A 20163-nucleotide genomic window follows, 5' to 3' on the forward strand; every position below is an offset into this window, starting at 1 on the left:
AAATAAAAATATAAAAAAAATTTTAATAAAGATTCAAAACACGCAAATTTATTTATACCAAATACAATCATCTACTGTCTTTACATAGAAGTCAAGAATATGCACAGTAAAAGCCAGGAAATGTGAAATGTGTTAACGATAATTTGTAAATACAGACAAGACAAATATAATTTGCAGCGTGGCGCTGTGTTCTCGAGTGAGATAACAATATACTGTACTAATAGAGTTTTATCATTTTGAAACATTACCGGATACGATTCGCTGAAAACTATAACACATTTTCTATTTTCTTAACGTCACACTGCAATATTATGGCCTGGGCCACATAACGTCTGTTAGGGTAATAACTAACCACAAATAAGTCCGTGATCCTACAAAATAGCAATGGAAATAAGTTTACAATTTTTCCTTCTAACCGGAATTTGCTACTTTCTTCAAATAGAAGTGAATTACATTAAAAAATAAATATTTATATGCGTCAAGTAAATTTTGAAAATTTGCAATAAAAAAGAAAATAATTGTTTCCTTAAGCAAATCATTTTCAAATGTCACTCGAAATGCCTTATCTGTAAATCGTAAAATTTATCAAACGTGTATTTTTACATATAGTATTAATCCCAGTAAGATTTGGTTTATATGTCAAGTGGATCCAGAAGTATTTTTAACTCTCTGGTTGTTGTCACTAAAGGAGCCTGTTTTTAGCAAGCTTAATATGTGTTCAACCAGGTGATGAGGGACAGGGCTCAACATATCCATACGAACCATCCTTCGAAAATTCCTAGGTAATTTTCGAGCAGTCCAGACTCGATCCCGGATCTTACAAAGCGGTATGTTCCCACCTTGACAGCTCGGCTATTCGGCCGACAAAATTCACGGGTGTGCGGAGGGTACGTACACACTACCTGAAATCTTCAAATGTCAAATAGAAAAAAGTTTTCCGTAGTACAACTACAGCGCGGAGGATATAGATATTAATATGAAGTGGCATCTCAATAAAATTCCAGCATCTGCCCCTGACTTGTTTTTGGCAACGCGACACATGGGCGATCCCGCGAAAAGGAATGTCCCCATTAGTTCACCCATGAAACACTAGACCTTATTTCAGTGTTACTAATATGAATGGAACCCGAAAAACACGCCGCCAGCAGGTTGACAAGTCGTGAACTCACAATTTTACTACCTCTCCCACTGATGGACAGAATCTAAATAATCTGAAATATTTGGTAATGTGGCATCCTGTGAAAACTATTCTAAAAGTTTAGTAACCTGTATATAAGAACTAATAATTAGTATTATTAAATACAGAAAGGCTGCTTGAACATTTCTTGTTTTTTGCCATCACTCCACTCAATTCTACCAAAGATGAGAAAATGGAATACAATGCACTCACCACCTACAACAACAAGAAAGTTATTTAGTGAAAATCTATTAAACAATTATAGTAAATCTACTTACTCTTATCAAAAAGTTTCGCTTTATAAAGAAGAAATCGGCCACAGAGATTCCCATAGGCATGCCCTTAAATCTTTTCATGAAACCAGTTATCTGTGCAGAAGAATGAAATATTATTATTAACTTCGTATTATTTTCGTCCTACCATGAAATACTAATGAAGTGTATTAAGTCACCTTAAACTTGAATTCTGGAGACAGATCAGCAGAACATAGTTTAACAATGGAACTGTAATCGTCGTAGATCTAAAATTTTAAGGTAATCATGAAATAATAAACACATTTACAGTATCATGCAAATTTTAAAAGATGTTTAAAAAATATTTGTCATAAGAAATTATTGTGAATAATTAATTAAATGTAAGAACATATTATTTTTAAGGAACAGATGACGCAATTGGCAAATTTAAGCGTTTTTGCCTGGAAAGCTAATCAACTCGATGTTGGATTTTTTTTATTTTGCGAATTAGAAAGCAGTTGCCTCTACTATTTCCTCCGACTCGTAAATTTACGAAAAATTCGAAAAATGTTGCTTTTTCTAATTTTAAGAAATAATTTAATTCGTTCACGTAAACAGCTTTTATGAAAATTTCAACGAAACGATTAGATTATTTCCTGAATACGTTTACTTTTGTATAAGTAATCAAGTTACACGAAATTCAATACACAACAGTAAAAATTTGTTAACTAAAAATAGTTTCTAGTAACGTGTTTACGTGTATCACAGATTATCAGGTATAGATTTTTAACTTTTATTTTTGTTTCGGGTCGTTTTCTCAAATCATAAAAATTAATATTCCTCCAGAATTATTCATTCGTAGCAATCATTAATTCCTCTTACTTTGTCTTTAAGACATATTTCGAATAGACACTGCGATCATTCTAAATGTTAAGCCCATCATAAATTCGTCAAGGCACACAATGCCTCGTTCGGGAAACCAGAGAGCTATATATATTCGGGTGTATGAAAAATTTTCGGGTTTTTGAACGGCTGCGAATTTATTACCACATTCCAAAAACAGTTGAACAAAACATTAATCTATCGTTTTTAAGCTTTTACTTTTCTGGATGTTATGTACAGTAATACCTCGAACTTACGCGATACGTGGGCGATAACCGCGTAAGTCAAATTCGCGTAAGTCGGGGTATAATTTCTCAATGTGTGTAAAATCCAAGTCAAATGTATGTAAGCTAATAAATGTTCTCGTTAATCTTATCTCGTCTTTTGATTCGTTCATTGTAACAAGAAATCACCACATAGAGTCTTTCGAGTCTCCGTAGATATAACAAACACAGAAATAAATAACACAAAATAAATTGTAGCTATGTGTCGATTCCGCGCGGAACGTCCGAACATGTAAGTTGAACAATAGTGTGGAAGGAATGACTAATCAAGAGTTGCGTGGTGCTCAAACAAAAGACGAATCGACGAGATTTGAAAATCGCGTAACTCCGGGTTCGCGTAAGTCGGAGTAGCCTAAGTCGAGGTATCACTGTATACATAACAGAGGAAAGTAATGGAATATTGTCTAAATTGACCCTTCGTATTTTTGTTTTGGCAAATCTCCACGTTTTCAGACCCCTGAACTAAGGAAAAACCCAAAACATAATTGTAATAAAATTTGTCGATATGTGTTTGGGTGTTGGCGTCTATTTCTTGTAGTATCTCAGAATGGACTAAAGATTAAAAAACAACATTTGTCATGGTAGCTTGTCTATAAGGAGCATTGAAACTATTAAATTTTCGTTGTGGAAAGTCAACAGCATAAAGAGATGCAGGGGTTTCATATGTCGAAAAGGATAGGATTTAACAAACAGGTCATTCCTTATTAGCATTTACAAGTTTTACCTTGTATTTCTCAAATTACTTCGCTACTATAAAATATTCAATGCTGTCACGTGTTAATTTAACCGGCTCTTACTGACGTTCACTACTTTCGTATAGTTTTCCAGGCGCGTTTACCTCTTTGCCCATGTTTTCATTACAGCCAATTACATTTTACTTAAATAATAGAAATAGTTNCTTCCTCTCTTCCTTGGCATGTTGTGAAATTTCTGATAGTTGGATAATAAACCGTTTTATTGTAATTTGTCTTTTTAAATTATCTTGAGTCGATATTAAAATTTGGAAAAGGGGGGATACCTAGATCGGTAAAATACGCGAATTTCTTCTTACAACTTCGGTTGTTGTTCGGGGTACAGTTGAGGTTTTAACGAAGTTTGAGCAAATACATAATTAGTAAAAAAAGTCGAAATAAAGTGATTAAACAAAAATTATTACAAATATCGTAAATAACAAATGCATATATAGAGATATTTTTTGAAGAAGGGGAAATGGTCTTCACAATTTGAAATCGATCGAACACACAGTGCTCGAATGCTCGTGTAAACGCGCGCCATCTATCGTAGGATAAATTTCATAAACCTTCGCGGGAGTGTATTAAAAAACTTCCCTAAGTTTTATGGCAATCGTACTACGCCAGAAACCTTCATGGGAGTATATTAAACAACTTCTCAAAGTTTCACGGCAATCGGATAAACGGTGTGGTAATGCATGAAGGATACACAAACACACACATACATTCATTTTTATATATATATAGATAATCGATCTTACCCGTTTTTACTGCGTGCAAAAGTTTAAGTTTTCCCTTTTCTCAGAGTTATTAGAAAATTTTAGATGAGTTTAAAAATAAGTTCGATTTTCCGCGAAAACTCAAAAACAAAAAAAAAAACAAAAAAGTATATAAAATAGTACAGTAGAAGCCGAGTTCTTTAGAATAATCGGTAATCCTCTTTTTTCTCCCTCCGATAAAATTTCCAAATTTTTTCTTAGTATGCATTTTCATGTTTCAACTTTCAACTTCTAACCGTTTGGGCTTATTATTATTATTATCAACCGACCTGCATTATATTATAAGGTTTAGAAATAGCCGTTTAATAAATTTTACGATTAGCACATAAGACATTTCGAGGGACATTTGAAAATGATTTGTTTACGGAAACAATTATACCTTGTTGAATTGCTAATTTTCAAAATTTACTTGGCGCATATAAATATTTATCTTTCAAAGTAATTCACTGTCATCTAAAAATAGTAGCGAATTCAGGTTAAGGATAGAATTGTAATCTTAGTTTCATTATCATTTTATGGGATCACGTACCTATTTGAGATTGGACATTCCCCGAAGGAAAGTTATGTGGCCCAGGCAACGGTTTTGCAGTGTGAAGTTAATAACGAAGTGCAAAATGTGTTAGTTTTCACTAAATCGTATTCGGTAATATTTCAAAATGGTCAAACTCTATTGGTATATTCGTTTCGTGTTCATTTATTTTTATATTTTTAAACGATAATGGCTACAATAGAGCAGACTACTGAACAAAACGGTCATAGAGGTAAAATGATAATTAGTCAATGCAGAATTTGTTATCGCCAGGCATGGAATGATTATTATGGATGCGAGGCGTGCAAACGTCGTCTTCAGTTTGTCTTCACAACAGTCATTCACAGACGTTGCTACATATGCCGTTTAACTAGTAACTGCAAGTCGGTTTATAAATGTAAATTTTGTACTTTACAGACATGTTATAAGAATGGTTTAAAACCGATGAAGTTTGGAATACATTCTCGAAAATATTATTTAAAGGATAAAGAAATTCTGCTACATAAAGTTCAAATTAGAATATTCGTATATCAGATGAAAGCTACAATCTTGCAGATCGTACAAGAATCACTTTGTGCTCACGATGTTTTAAAACTGGAAAATTATTATCTCGATCAGTACAAAACTGAAATCGCACAATTGCAATACTTGACAATGAAGATTTTGAAACTGATACGAATGATGAGAGAGAGATTTCCCAATGGAAAAATTGATTTAAAAACGAAGATTCATTTAATATATTTTAAAGGGCCAAAAAAGAATCGCTTTGTACATCACGAAAAGCTTCAACAGGAATTAATAGAGATTGCTTTTTGGATGAAAGTCTGCTTCAGATATTTAGAAGACTTTTCTTAAATGCCGATTGTTATAAACAAGTTTAACTTTTAGAAGACATTTTTAATGAATTTTTATTTCTTTGTTTATTTATAATTGATTTTATATTGAGATATTTTGACATTTTGTTAGTAATTTTTGTTGAATTATATCATCTGATTTTATTGAATATGTTAATGACTACAATAAGAGTATTTAAATAAACTTTAAACTTGTATACTATAAATTCTATGCACATAAGACAGATACATCGCTTTTTAAATTAATAAATAAATTCCTATTTATTTTAAAAAGCGAGTGCTGCAGCTAGAGTATCAACATTCAGTCTCGATTTCTCATTTGTCCAAAAATCATTGGCAATTGAAAAAACTCTTTCAACTGCTGCATTAGTTCCAGGGCAACACAACGTAAATTGAACAAGTATAAATAAATTTTCACATGGAATATGTTCATTTTTGAAATGACTGAAAATATCTACTCATCTTTTTATCAATTTCAATGTGTTGATTTTACCATTGTATTAATTTTTCAGAATTTAAATATACATTTAGTTTTCTGATTTCTTCAAAGAGACAATTGTCATCTATTTTAATGTCTTGCATTTCTTTAGATAAAAACTCAACACAAGATTCAATATCTTTCGAATATACTTGTGATGAAGTCAAAAAAACACCATTGAAAACTTATTTCCCATGATGTTTGTTTCAGACCATTCTTTAATATATTGAAAATATGTTTGGTAAAAATTATGCACTTTGATAAACTCTTCCATTATGCCCAGATTTGATTCCTCTAAATCTGACAATTTTCTTTTTATAATTAAAGGAAGAAATTTTTCTTCAAATCGAGAATTATATTAAAGGATAATTTTTTGAATTTTTTTATATCTCTTGTGTGTACTTTCAAATTACACATTGCAACGCTTTTAGTGTTCATATTCGTGACTTCTAAGTAAAGAAATTTGATGATTGTATTAAACATTACACGTGTAGCTGAGCTGTATCATAAAGTATAATTATATATAAAAATAACAGTAGAGAGGGAGCCGGACGTGATCCGAACACGCAACCTTCTGATCTGGAGTCAGACGCGCTACCATTGCGCCACCGGCTCCTATATCACGATACTTTCTTTTATCACACTTGAATGATAAACCGAAATTTTGTAAATTTGTAGAATTATTATCAACGGTGAATATACAATCATAATTAAATATTAGCTATTTAAAAACAAAAGATTTCATCGACTTCGTTTAAGTTGCATTTTTATACATTTTGGCAAATAACATAAAAGTAACGTCTATAAACATAATAAGGTCAAGACACGATACTGTTATGGATCGTGGCAATCGCCACGTTGGATCCCTTTTTTGTGTACAGTGTTTTTAAAACGAAGCTGATTATTTGTTTCTTTCGATCTCAATTAGTTGGAGTTCATGTAAAAAATGGTTTGCTATTCAGCACCGAACTGTACAAATTCGATAGCTGAAGGTATAAGGTTGTTTCGTTTTCCATCAGATAGATCCAGGAGAGTGGATTTTAAAAGCGCATTTAAGTAATAGCATATTAATGATTAATATAACCAGAAACCAGATTTATTAGAATTGAATAATAAAATTTTCATCGTAAATAATTGAACAAATGCTGCCTTAAAGATTTTTGTCCCAAGGTGGCATTTTATTGTTTGATAATGTACTCAACTTTCTTAATGTACATTAGGAAAAAACATGATCTACTTACATTTTTGAAGCTTTTTTAAACAAATTATTTTAGGACTCGGTGTGATAAACCCTTATGAAAGACAACCTTCGTAGTTACATAATACAATACTATAATATAATAAATATTAAAAAAAAACCATATAAACAGTTTGGGTTTTTAGCCCACCATTCCGAAGTTTATCGTTATACTCGAAAGGTACGAAATGGCACTATATCATTGGTCAAGTAGATACCAATTGATAATGTGATATCTTATATTTTTACAGATAATTTTTTCTCTGCTTCTAAAAATGTTACCTCTAAGATACTGTATCATTCACAGCCAAATATCAAATGCTCGTATGACAAAGAATCAAATTTCGCCAAAAACGAACTAAATATTTAAACTCAGCATCCTCTGTACAGAAAACCTGGACACCGTCGACCATACGATCTATCATTGTCCAATTTACGATGAAGATAAACTTTTTCTGAAATTAGAAATTTTCACACTTGGTTTCAGGTGGTCATGTCCACTCGACAAGATTGTTCAGAAATCACTGTTTGATGCTTTTTACAATTATGTTGAAAAATATGGAAGAAAACACTATTTATATATTCTGATTTCTAGTTTTACATTTTAGTTTTCACTAAAAGCCGAATACAAATTTTATGTTTACTTTGTATCGTGTATTTTAGTTTATGTATTCTTGGGGTTGTACACCCATAGGGGAGATACACTTATTCTAAATAAACAATAAACCACCATACAGCCTTTTTCCCATAAGAAAAAATGTGTACAGCGTGAATCTGCTAGAGTTATTACTCTCTGACATTAGATAACGAGCGTTTTTAATAGAAACCGCCAAATTGAAGCCAAATTCAAAACGCCACCACTCAACGAGATGAAAAAGTTAAACTAAGAATATTAATTACATAAGACGGGATCTATTACCCCCTACCCCTGAGTAAGAAATTCTTGGCCCCTACCCACCCCAAAATACATTACGTAATTTATGGACAGCCCCTAAGCTACAACGAAATTCGCATAAACTTTGAAATAATTTGTCGAAGAACGTTTATTTTTTCATGTTCTCTTCCTCTATGCATTGGCACGAATCGAGAAAATCTATTCTATATACTTTTACAGTAGAGAAAATAGGACCAAATAAGTATAATGGGCAACGATTCATGTTATTCTTCGAAAACGTTTGTGAAATATGAAAATTCTGCTCACTTTCTATTAACGTTTCAAAGTTTCTAATATTATCTCGATTTATGATTGTCTTTTAGGTATTATTGTAAGAGCGACTGCATCACATGATACGAGTCAGATATAAGAGATTATACATAATTTACCATATATATAAAAGGGAATGTTGTACACACGTAACGGTTAAGATCATTAAAGATCTTTTGTTTGTTGAACTGATTTCAAAGCTACTTTCGACTAAAATTGTTTACTCTTTTATTCTGATTATTTTATGTATTAGCCGTTAAGCCGTGCGAAAGTAGTAAATTACGTTTAGTAAGATAAACGTAACTACATTTTGGAATATATTTATAAAAACGAATTTTTTGATGAAAATAAAGTGATTTATTATTACTTACAATGGGATGTTATACTGTTTCTTATTGTATTACGTTTATTATGAATAAATAAATAAAATAGCTTGTCAGTTTCTTTCCTCAGATTCCTCACTCCTACGGCTAAACATCGGGCGCCAAATCTTCAGTCGTATCAATCATGCCAATGAATTTAGTTACTTGAATGCTACCCGCCGTGTTTCTCTCCATTGTCGATTAACGTTAAATAAATATTTTAATAATAATAAAACTTGTACATTTATTACATATCGACATTCGTACATTTGTACAATACAACATTTTAACTAGTAACAATAAAAGTCAGTAATGATACCTGACAATAATGAAAGAAGAGCACGAATATTGAAAATAAAATTTAATGCGCTTCGAACACTTCTCGGACCATTTTTAAAATACAAATTAAGCATAGAAAACGATAATACTCAAGAATCGTAGCGAATAAATAACTGAATTAATTTAATTGAACGTTAATTTTATAAATCACACCTCTTAAATTAAATTTGAAAATTAAAGCTTTAAATACGTTTGAATTCAACATTGTATCGCCATTGTATCATTCATTCTAATGCTATCTTTTGTTTCGGAAAGTTTAAACACGGATTTGTATTATACACTTATACAAGAATTTTTGATTTTTTATTTTTATCGGTTCAGGAATCTGAAAAGTAAAATTTTGCAAATAACTCGGAGCACCATATTTGAGAATATTCCATTCTTTTCTATACATGAAACATCAGTGAAAATAAAACGCTCTTCAAACAACGAGTGTTTTACACCATTAGAAAAGAAACAATATGCAAAATCAAGAATATTATGGTAGATTTCGATGTAATGACGATAATTTTACTACAGTGGAGCGTCGATTATCCGAAAGTCAATCATATGAAACGTCAATCATCCGAAAGAATTCCAGTCGGCAAATTTAAATTTTCGCCAGTGCTGTGGCGCTGCAATCTTTGGCTATGTCTTGGGCTACGCAAATATTTTACGTTTTTGATACTAAATTAACATCTGAAGTATAATTTTTTTATTGTTTTTGAATTTTTCAATATATTTATTTTGTTTGTACAAAATAAAAAAGTAATTTTTATCGATACAATAGTCTTCGTTAGGCTTAAAATCGACGAAAATTCAACGCGAAGCGACACGCAACAGAGAAAAATCTTAAGATGAAATAAATTAATATATTTTTTGATACACAATTGGTTATCTGAAACATCCATCTTCCGAACAACCAGAATTTCCCAATTGATTCGGATAATCGACGCTCTACTGTATTTTAAAATAAAAACTCGTTTCATAAGACACCACTCTATTCGTTTCATATCGTTTCTATTCGTTTCACTCTATTCGTTTCATAGAGTCCATACTGCAGCAGATAGTGACACAACTGGTATTTATTTAGACACCATCATAAGTATCAATATTCAAATTGATGCATTAAAGCTATACCATCCTGGTTGCCGGGTGAAATTTTTCTGTTAATTTTTTCATTAATTGCCCAGTAATACAGGCTTATTAATTTATGGATGATACTGAGTATATCACAATCGCGTTAAACAAACACAATGGTACCACGTTACTCGAACAAACAATCACGATTCGTTAAAACAAATTTTCGGTTAATGGCAAATATTGTAATTTTAATTTCATCATCGGTAAAAAGTTTTATGTGATAAAAAACAGTTACAAATCGTTTAAGGATAGGGCAACCCCACGAGAAAGGGTTCACGTGTCCCAAGAGATTTAATGTACGGAGCCCTGCGAATCTTAGTTTTTCTCGTAAATCTGGAATAAAATTAAAATAATGTCTTAATTTCGTTCGAAAATTAAAAAAAAGTTCAAATAATTCGAATTATTTGCTCCCTTCAGTGTCGAAATGACGAAGATTTCCTGTTTAGAGAGATGCCAGAATAAATGAAGAACTTCGTTATGAGAATTCACTAACTCACGCCCGGTGTCGAAATTGCATTTCTCTATTGTATAATAAATAAAAATATAAAAAAAATTTTAATAAAGATTCAAAACACGCAAATTTATTTATACCAAATACAATCATCTACTGTCTTTACATAGAAGTCAAGAATATGCACAGTAAAAGCCAGGAAATGTGAAATGTGTTAACGATAATTTGTAAATACAGACAAGACAAATATAATTTGCAGCGTGGCGCTGTGTTCTCGAGTGAGATAACAATATACTGTACTAATAGAGTTTTATCATTTTGAAACATTACCGGATACGATTCGCTGAAAACTATAACACATTTTCTATTTTCTTAACGTCACACTGCAATATTATGGCCTGGGCCAGATAACGTCTCTTAGGGTAATATCTAACCTCAAATAAGTCCGTGATCCTACAAAATAGCAATGGAAATAAGTTTACAATTATTCCTTCTAACCGGAATTTGCTACTCTCTTCAAATAGAAGTGAATTACATTAAAAAATAAATATTTATATGCGTCAAGTAAATTTTGAAAATTTGCAATTAAAAAGAAAATAATTGTTTCCTTAAGCAAATCATTTTCAAATGTCACTCGAAATGCCTTATCTGTCAATCGTAAAATTTATCAAACGTGTATTTTTACATATAGTATTAATCCCAGTAAGATTTGGTTTATATGTCAAGTGGATCCAGAAGTATTTTTAACTCTCTGGTTGTTGTCACTAAAGGAGCCTGTTTTTAGCAAGCTTAATATGTGTTCAACCAGGTGATGAGGGACAGGGCTCAACATATCCATACGAACCATCCTTCGAAAATTCCTAGGTAATTTTCGAGCAGTCCAGACTCGATCCCGGATCTTACAAAGCGGTATGTTCCCACCTTGACAGCTCGGCTATTCGGCCGACAAAATTCACGGGGGTGCGGAGGGTACGTACACACTACCTGAAATCTTCAAATGTCAAATAGAAAAAAGTTTTCCGTAGTACAACTACAGCGCGGAGGATATAGATATTAATATGAAGTGGCATCTCAATAAAATTCCAGCATCTGCCCCTGACTTGTTTTTGGCAACGCGACACATGGGCGATCCCGCGAAAAGGAATGTCCCCATTAGTTCACCCATGAAACACTAGACCTTATTTCAGTGTTACTAATATGAATGGAACCCGAAAAACACGCCGCCAGCAGGTTGACAAGTCGTGAACTCACAATTTTACTACCTCTCCCACTGATGGACAGAATCTAAATAATCTGAAATATTTGGTAATGTGGCATCCTGTGAAAACTATTCTAAAAGTTTAGTAACCTGTATATAAGAACTAATAATTAGTATTATTAAATACAGAAAGGCTGCTTGAACATTTCTTGTTTTTTGCCATCACTCCACTCAATTCTACCAAAGATGAGAAAATGGAATACAATGCACTCACCACCTACAACAACAAGAAAGTTATTTAGTGAAAATCTATTAAACAATTATAGTAAATCTACTTACTCTTATCAAAAAGTTTCGCTTTATAAAGAAGATATCGGCAACAGAGATTCCCATTGGCATGCCCTTAAATCTTTTCATGAAACCAGTTATCTGTGCAAAAGTATGAAATATTATAATAAACTTCGTATTATTTTAGTCCTACAATGCAATACTAATGAAGTGTATAAAGTCATTTTGAATTTGAATTGTGGAGACAGATCAGCAGAAGATAGTTTTACAATGGAACTGTAATCGTCGTAGATCTAAAATTTTAAGGTAATCATGAAATAACGAACGCATTTACAGTATCATGCAAATTTTAAAAGATGTTTAAAAAATATTTGTTATAAGAAATTATTGTGAATAATTAATTAAATGTAAGTAAGAACACATTAGTTTTAAGAAACAGATGACGCTACATGCAAATTTAAATGTTTTGGCCTGGAAAGTTACGCAACTCGATGTTGAATTTTTTATTTTGCGAATTAGAAAGGCAGTTGCCTCTACTATTTCCTCCGACTTGTATATTTACGCAAAATTCGAAAAATGTTGCTTAGATTAATTTCAAGAAATAATTTGATTTGTTCACGTAAACTGCCTTCAGGAAAATTTCAACAAAACAATCAGATTTTTTCCTGAATGCGTTTACTTTTGTATAAGTAATCAAGTTACACGAAATTCAATACACGACAGTAAAAATTTGTTAACTAAAAATAGTTTTTAGTGACGTGTTTACGTGTATCACAGATGACCACGTATAGATTTTTAACTTTTATTTTGGTTTTAGACACTGCGATCATTCTAGATGTAAAGCCCATTATAAATTCGTCAAGGCACACAATGCCTCATGCGGGAAATCAGAGAGCTATATATATTCGGGTGTATGAAACATTTTCGGCTTTATGAACGGCTGCGAATTTATTACTAGATTTCAAGAACAGTTGAGCAACATATTAATCTATTGTTTTAAGCTTTTACTTTCCTGGATGTTATGTATACATAACAGAGGAAAGTAATGAGATATTGTCAAATTTGATCCTCCGAATTTATGTATTGGCAACTCTCCACGTTTTCAGACCCTTGAACTAAGGAAAAAGCCAAAACATAATTGTAATAGAATTCGTCCATGTGTGTTTGTGTGTTGGCGTCTATTTCTTGTAGTATCTCAGAATGGACTAAAGATTAAAAAACAAAATATGTCATGGTAGCTTGTCTATAAGGAGCATTGAAACTATTAAATTTTGGTTGTGGAAAGGCAACAGCATGAAAAGATGCAAAGGTCTCATATGTCGAAAAGAATAGGATTTAACAAACACGTCATTCCTTATTAGCATTTACAAGTATTACCTTGCATTTCTCAAATTACTTCGCTACTATAAAATATTCAATGCTGTCATGTGTTAATATAACATCGGCTGTTATTGACGTTGACCATTTTCGTGCATATTTCCAAACGCGTTTTCTTCTTTGCCCATGTTTACATTACATTCAATTACATTTTACTTAAATAATAAAAATAGTTTCTAAAAAACATAATAGCACAATTGCGTTCTAACAATATTTATTAAAAGCTACTTATGGATTCTGGTTTGATAATTAACGAAATAAGCAGAAATATTAAATGGTTTTTAACCCATTAATTACTTGCTATTTTTTATATTTCAAAATATTCTTTGAAATACTTACCGATATCGTTGCATTTGATAATAACCAGGCTACAAGAATCAGTCCGAATCCGAACATTAAAGAATAAATTCCAATAAATATTCGAATATTAAAATTTATTTGCCCAAATATAGCTCCATAAGTGAAGAAGCAGGAAATATAAAGGAAATAAGTATAATTTAAGGGAATCAGCCAATAAAATGTTTCGTTGATCATTTGGTAAGTTTCCCACAGTTCCGTGTGTTTTTCCATAATGATTTGTAATCGAGTTTTCAACAATTTCATTCGAATGTTTGTCTCTTGTAATTCTCGAGATAAATTCGCAAATCTTTTCGACCATACAAATATACATAAACCAAAAATTAATAGGAGAGATGCGATATGTCCCACTACATACAGAAGCCATATTGTTTGATTAATAGAACATGTCGTTGCTTCAAAATCGCTTCCGTTTTGTATCTTTATTTCTGCATAGAATATTATCGTGGACGATAAGTTAATTATTAAGAATACAAAGAAGAGCAAAGACAAACTTGCAACTAATAACATTTGTATACGATTTGCAATTTTGTATTCTTCTTCGTAATTAAATTTCGAGTAATGTAAATCCAATGACTTCCTTTTGATAATGCTAAACTGTAGTGCAATATACACTGCAATAAATAGAAGAGTTAACGAAGCTAGAGTCGAATGTTCATTATACATTTTTATTAATCGAAGGCAATAGTAGTCTGGTATTAGAATCTGCAGAAAATATTCGAGCGTATTCAGCCAGAGATATATTTCGAGGAAATTTACATAAAATGTAAAACACGTGGACAGAGAACATTTCCTTTTCGTCTTGTTTTTCTGCTGGAGACATTCGTAGGAATCCAGTAAATCTATTCCAAATACTTTTATAGAAGAAAAAATAGGATCGTATAAGTACAATGGACAATGCTTCATTTTATTTTCCTACTACTGATAATATAATTGCAAACAGAAAATCATGGTTCTTTTCTACACGTGTGCGAAGTTTTCTAAGATACTGAGAATATCATTGAGATAAAACTACTTTACATTTACGTTTTGAAATTTCAGCTTTATTTGTGATTATTTTTCTTCTGGAAACGTGAATCTAGTAACAAAAGCAGTAATCGTCACACCAAAGCGAGTACCAGAATGAAATCAAATCAGAAGCTGAACAGATTTATCCAATTTTCTCCAATTAGAAATTTAGATGTCTTTATAAATGTAATGCCTATATATTATGTCTATCCCGTTATATAAAAGAATATTTACTCAACTAATTGGTAAATTGCATTATATGTGTTTGCTATTCGATAAAGCAAAGTTATCATAAAACGGTGTAAAATTAACATAATTTATCGTCAGAAGCATAATAAGTAGCATTACATGAACATTATAATAATAAAAAATTATGAGAATAAAATATAGTTCTATTACTGTCGATTGTACGAACCCCGATATAATGAATTTCTGAAACACTGGACCAAATTTGTTCGTTGAGAAACATCTGTTGGAAAAGAAGTGTAATATCCGACCTTTACTCTTATAGCTTTACGTCAGTTATTGGACCGCAATTTGTAAAATTGTAGACTTATAAATTCCTATTGTCGTCTGTCTGTTTGTTTGTCTGTCTTTACTTAATAAAGTCTCTCTGCCTGCTTCTTGTCTGTGTTGGTAAGCTTTTGGAGAAGTTTACTTTTGTTTTTCTTGGGCTCTATTGAGTGTTTTTTCCTGCTGTATTTTGTCATTTCAGTCAGTATTTGTGTTGCTGCTTAGATCTTGAGTCAGTTTTTCGTTTTCCGTAGGCTAGATTTTTCATTACCACGTGTTTTTTTTTCTTAGTCTGTAAGGTCGCGGACTGAAAGGGGGGTACAGTTTATCTCGCGTCAGAATGAGCTAAGGGAAACCGCGTATGTGGGTGGTGGCGAAGGAGGCAAATGAATAACAAGTGTTTTACAAGAGAAAACCCGTTTATTTGTTCGAATTCATGCTTACATCGATATTGGACAATTCCAAAATCTCGCTGTTCCTATGAAATGGTGAGAGTTCGGGTGATCGGTCGTAGCCCGGGCAGACGAGAAGAATCGCTGGACAATGCAGATGTTCGGTGTTAAGCTGCGGCGTCCTAGGTGATCGGCGGTAGCACAACACTATACATAAAGCACAACTGTAGGCTTAATCCAGAGGAGACTCTCCTTCGACTGTGAAGTTCCGATTTTTATAGCTTTTCCCCCACTATTCGCATTTCGGATTGGTCCCTCGTCGCATTCTACGCTTCCCGATTGGTCTCTCCTTTGTCTCCAGGTGCAAGACGAAACCTTTTCGGGTGGCGGGAAAAATCCGATTCGAGGTGTCCATCTGATACCTCTTTGTCTGTTTATAAAACAATAACATCTGCACTCATAACTCAGGCCGCTGTTTACCATTTTTTGACGTCTAAGAACGATCAATTTCATCTTTCATCTATCAAAAATTCTCCTTTTTTGTTCGAAAAGGTTTATCTCGGCCAACATTTTATAGGCACGCGAGTCAAAGATCTACCTGTTTATGAGCGCTCGAGTTAGAGTTTTTTTTCTGCTAAGACCTTGACAGATAGTTTGACACATACTCGAACAGTTCCGACTCTCGTTGTTTACATCTTGTGTCGCGCAAGAATTTCACGGTTTATTCGAGTTCGAACTTCGTCTGGGTACCCACAAATCTTAGCTGTTAGAATTAGCTAGCTCAGTTTCTGTTTTGGCTTTGCCAGGCAGAAACAGTTAGTTTCTTTCATTTAATCGATTTAAATTTACTTTTTTTCAACTTTCACTGTATCAAATTATTTATTTATTTTTTTGCTGACTTTTGTAAATTTTTTGTTTTTAGGGTGTTTTTTCTATTAGTCAGTCTTGTCTTAGTTTAGATCTAAGATACATAGTTCTCTTTTTGTAGTTAGAGAGGATTTCAAGTGTTTAGTTTCCGCTATAATTTTGGTTTTTCTCACTAAACTAGTTTTCGAGTTATTCTGAATTTTTTGATTTTACTGCATTGTAGTACTTTCGTTTTTCGGGGTTATCTGAGATTTTCTTCAGCCTTTTGGATTGCAAGTTTATAGTTAAGATTTACTAGGCCAGTTTCAAATTTTTAGCCGTTATCATAGCTTTTCGGTGTTAGTTAACATTTTGGGTTTTCATATTTCTGTTTTTTCTAGTCAGTTTTCCTTTTGTAATTCATTTCTCCAGAAGATTCTTTGTTCTGCCTGTTTCGTTTTTCTAAGCCATTCCATTTACGAGTTTTTCGGGATTTTCGGTTATAGTGCTTTGCAGTACTTCNATTTTAACTAGTAACAATAAAAGTCAGTAATGATACCTGACAATAATGAAAGAAGAGCACGAATATTGAAAATAAAATTTAATGCGCTTCGAACACTTCTCCGACCATTTTTAAAATACAAATTAAGCATAGAAAACGATAATAATCAAGAATCAAAGCGAATAGATAACTGAATTAATTTAATTTAACGTTAATTTTATAAATCTCACCTCTTAAATAAATTAAATTTAAAAATTAAAGCTATAAATACGTTTAAATTCAACATTGTATCGCCATTGTATCATTCATTCTAATGTTATCTTTTGTTTCGGAAGTTCAAACACGGATTTGTATTATACACTTATACAAGAATTTTTGATTCTTTATTTTTATCCGTTCGAAGGTCTAAAAAGTAAAATTTTGCAAATAACTCGGAGCATCATATTTGAGAAGATTCCATTCATTTCTAAACATGAAACATCAGTGAAAATAAAACGATCTTCAAACAACGATTGTTTTACACCATTAGAAAAAAACAATATGCAAAATCAAGAATATTATCTTATATTTCGATGTAATGCCGATAATTTTACTGTTTTAAAATAAAAATTCGTTTCATAAGACACCACGTGACCCAACTGGTATTTATTTAGACACCATCAGAAGGATCAATATTGACATTGATGCATCAATGCTATCCTGGTTGCCGGGTGAAATTTTTCTGTTAATGTTCGTACATTTTTTCATTGATTGCCCAGTAATACAGGCTTATTAATTTTTGGATGACACTGCGTATATCACAATCGCGTTAAACAAACACAATGGTAACTCGTTACTCGAACAAACAATCACGATTCGTTAGAACAAATTTTCGGTTAATGGCAAATATTGTAATTTTAATTTCATCATCGGTAAAAAGTTTTCTGTGATAAAAAAGAGTTACAAATTTTTTAAGGATAGGACAACCCCACGAGAAAGGGTTCACGTGTCTCAAGTAATTTAATGTATAGGAGCCCTGCGAATCTTAGTTTTTCACGTAAATCTCGAATAAAATTAAGATAATGTCTTAATTTCGTTCGAAAATTAGAAAAATGTTCAAATAATTCGAATTATTTGCTCCCTTGAGTGTCGAAATGACGAAGATTTCCTGTTTAGAGTGATGCCAGAATAAATAAAGATCTTCGTTATGAGAATTTACTAACTTACGCCCGGTGTCGAAATTGCATTTCTCTATTGTATAATAAATAAAAATATAAAAAAATTTTAATAAAGTTTCAAAACACGCAAATTTATTTATACCAAATACAATCATCTACTGTCTTTACATAGAAGTCAAGAATATGCACAGTAAAAGCCAGGAAATGTGAAATGTGTAAACGATAATTTGTAAATACAGACAAGACAAATATAATTTGCAGCGTGGCGCTGTGTTCTCGAGTGAGATAACAATATACTGTACTAATAGAGTTTTATCATTTTGAAACATTACCGGATACGATTCGCTGAAAACTATAACACATTTTCTATTTTCTTAACGTCACACTGCAATATTATGGCCTGGGCCAGATAACGTCTGTTAGGGTAATATCTAACCTCAAATAAGTCCGTGATCCTACAAAATAGCAATGGAAATAAGTTTACAATTATTCCTTCTAACCGGAATTTGCTACTCTCTTCAAATAGAAGTGAATTACATTAAAAAATAAATATTTATATGCGTCAAGTAAATTTTGAAAATTTGCAATTAAAAAGAAAATAATTGTTTCCTTAAGCAAATCATTTTCAAATGTCACTCGAAATGCCTTATCTGTCAATCGTAAAATTTATCAAACGCGTATTTTTACATATAGTATTAATCCCAGTAAGATTTGGTTTATATGTCAAGTGGATCCAGAAGTATTTTTAACTCTCTGGTTGTTGTCACTAAAGGAGCCTGTTTTTAGCAAGCTTAATATGTGTTCAACCAGGTGATGAGGGACAGGGCTCAACATATCCATACGAACCATCCTTCGAAAATTCCTAGGTAATTTTCGAGCAGTCCAGACTCGATCCCGGATCTTACAAAGCGGTATGTTCCCACCTTGACAGCTCGGCTATTCGGCCGACAAAATTCACGGGGGTGCGGAGGGTACGTACACACTACCTGAAATCTTCAAATGTCAAATAGAAAAAAGTTTTCCGTAGTACAACTACAGTGCGGAGGATATAGATATTAATATGAAGTGGCATCTCAATAAAATTCCAGCATCTGCCCCTGACTTGTTTTTGGCAACGCGACACATGGGCGATCCCGCGAAAAGGAATGTCCCCATTAGTTCACCCATGAAACACTAGACCTTATTTCAGTGTTACTAATATGAATGGAACCCGAAAAACACGCCGCCAGCAGGTTGACAAGTCGTGAACTCACAATTTTACTACCTCTCCCACTGATGGACAGAATCTAAATAATCTGAAATATTTGGTAATGTGGCATCCTGTGAAAACTATTCTAAAAGTTTAGTAACCTGTATATAAGAACTAATAATTAGTATTATTAAATACAGAAAGGCTGCTTGAACATTTCTTGTTTTTTGCCATCACTCCACTCAATTCTACCAAAGATGAGAAAATGGAATACAATGCACTCACCACCTACAACAACAAGAAAGTTATTTAGTGAAAATCTATTAAACAATTATAGTAAATCTACTTACTCTTATCAAAAAGTTTCGCTTTATAAAGAAGAAATCGGCAACAGAGATTCCCATAGGCATGCCCTTAAATCTTTTCATGAAACCAGTTATCTGTGCAAAAGTATGAAATATTATAATAAACTTCGTATTATTTTAGTCCTACAATGCAATACTAATGAAGTGTATAAAGTCACCTTTAATTTGAATTGTGGAGACAGATCAGCAGAAGATAGTTTTACAATGGAACTGTAATCGTCGTAGATCTAAAATTTTAAGGTAATCATGAAATAACGAACGCATTTACAGTATCATGCAAATTTTAAAAGATGTTTAAAAAATATTTGT

At 32.3% G+C, this 20163-nt stretch overlaps 1 non-coding gene across 1 annotated transcript; it reads right to left on the reverse strand.

The window, feature by feature from the left end:
- Positions 1 to 6490: 6490 nt before the first annotated feature.
- On the reverse strand, positions 6491 to 6562 carry Trnaw-cca. The gene has a single exon. It is a non-coding gene; the product is annotated as a tRNA-Trp (tRNA).
- Between the last annotated feature and the right edge of the window lie 13601 nt (positions 6563 to 20163).

The sequence above is a fragment of the Centruroides sculpturatus genome, unplaced genomic scaffold, assembly GCF_000671375.1.
Source record: "Centruroides sculpturatus isolate CEXI.00-Female unplaced genomic scaffold, Cexi_2.0 scaffold1683, whole genome shotgun sequence".
In the NCBI taxonomy this organism is placed as follows: Eukaryota; Metazoa; Arthropoda; class Arachnida; order Scorpiones; family Buthidae; genus Centruroides; species Centruroides sculpturatus.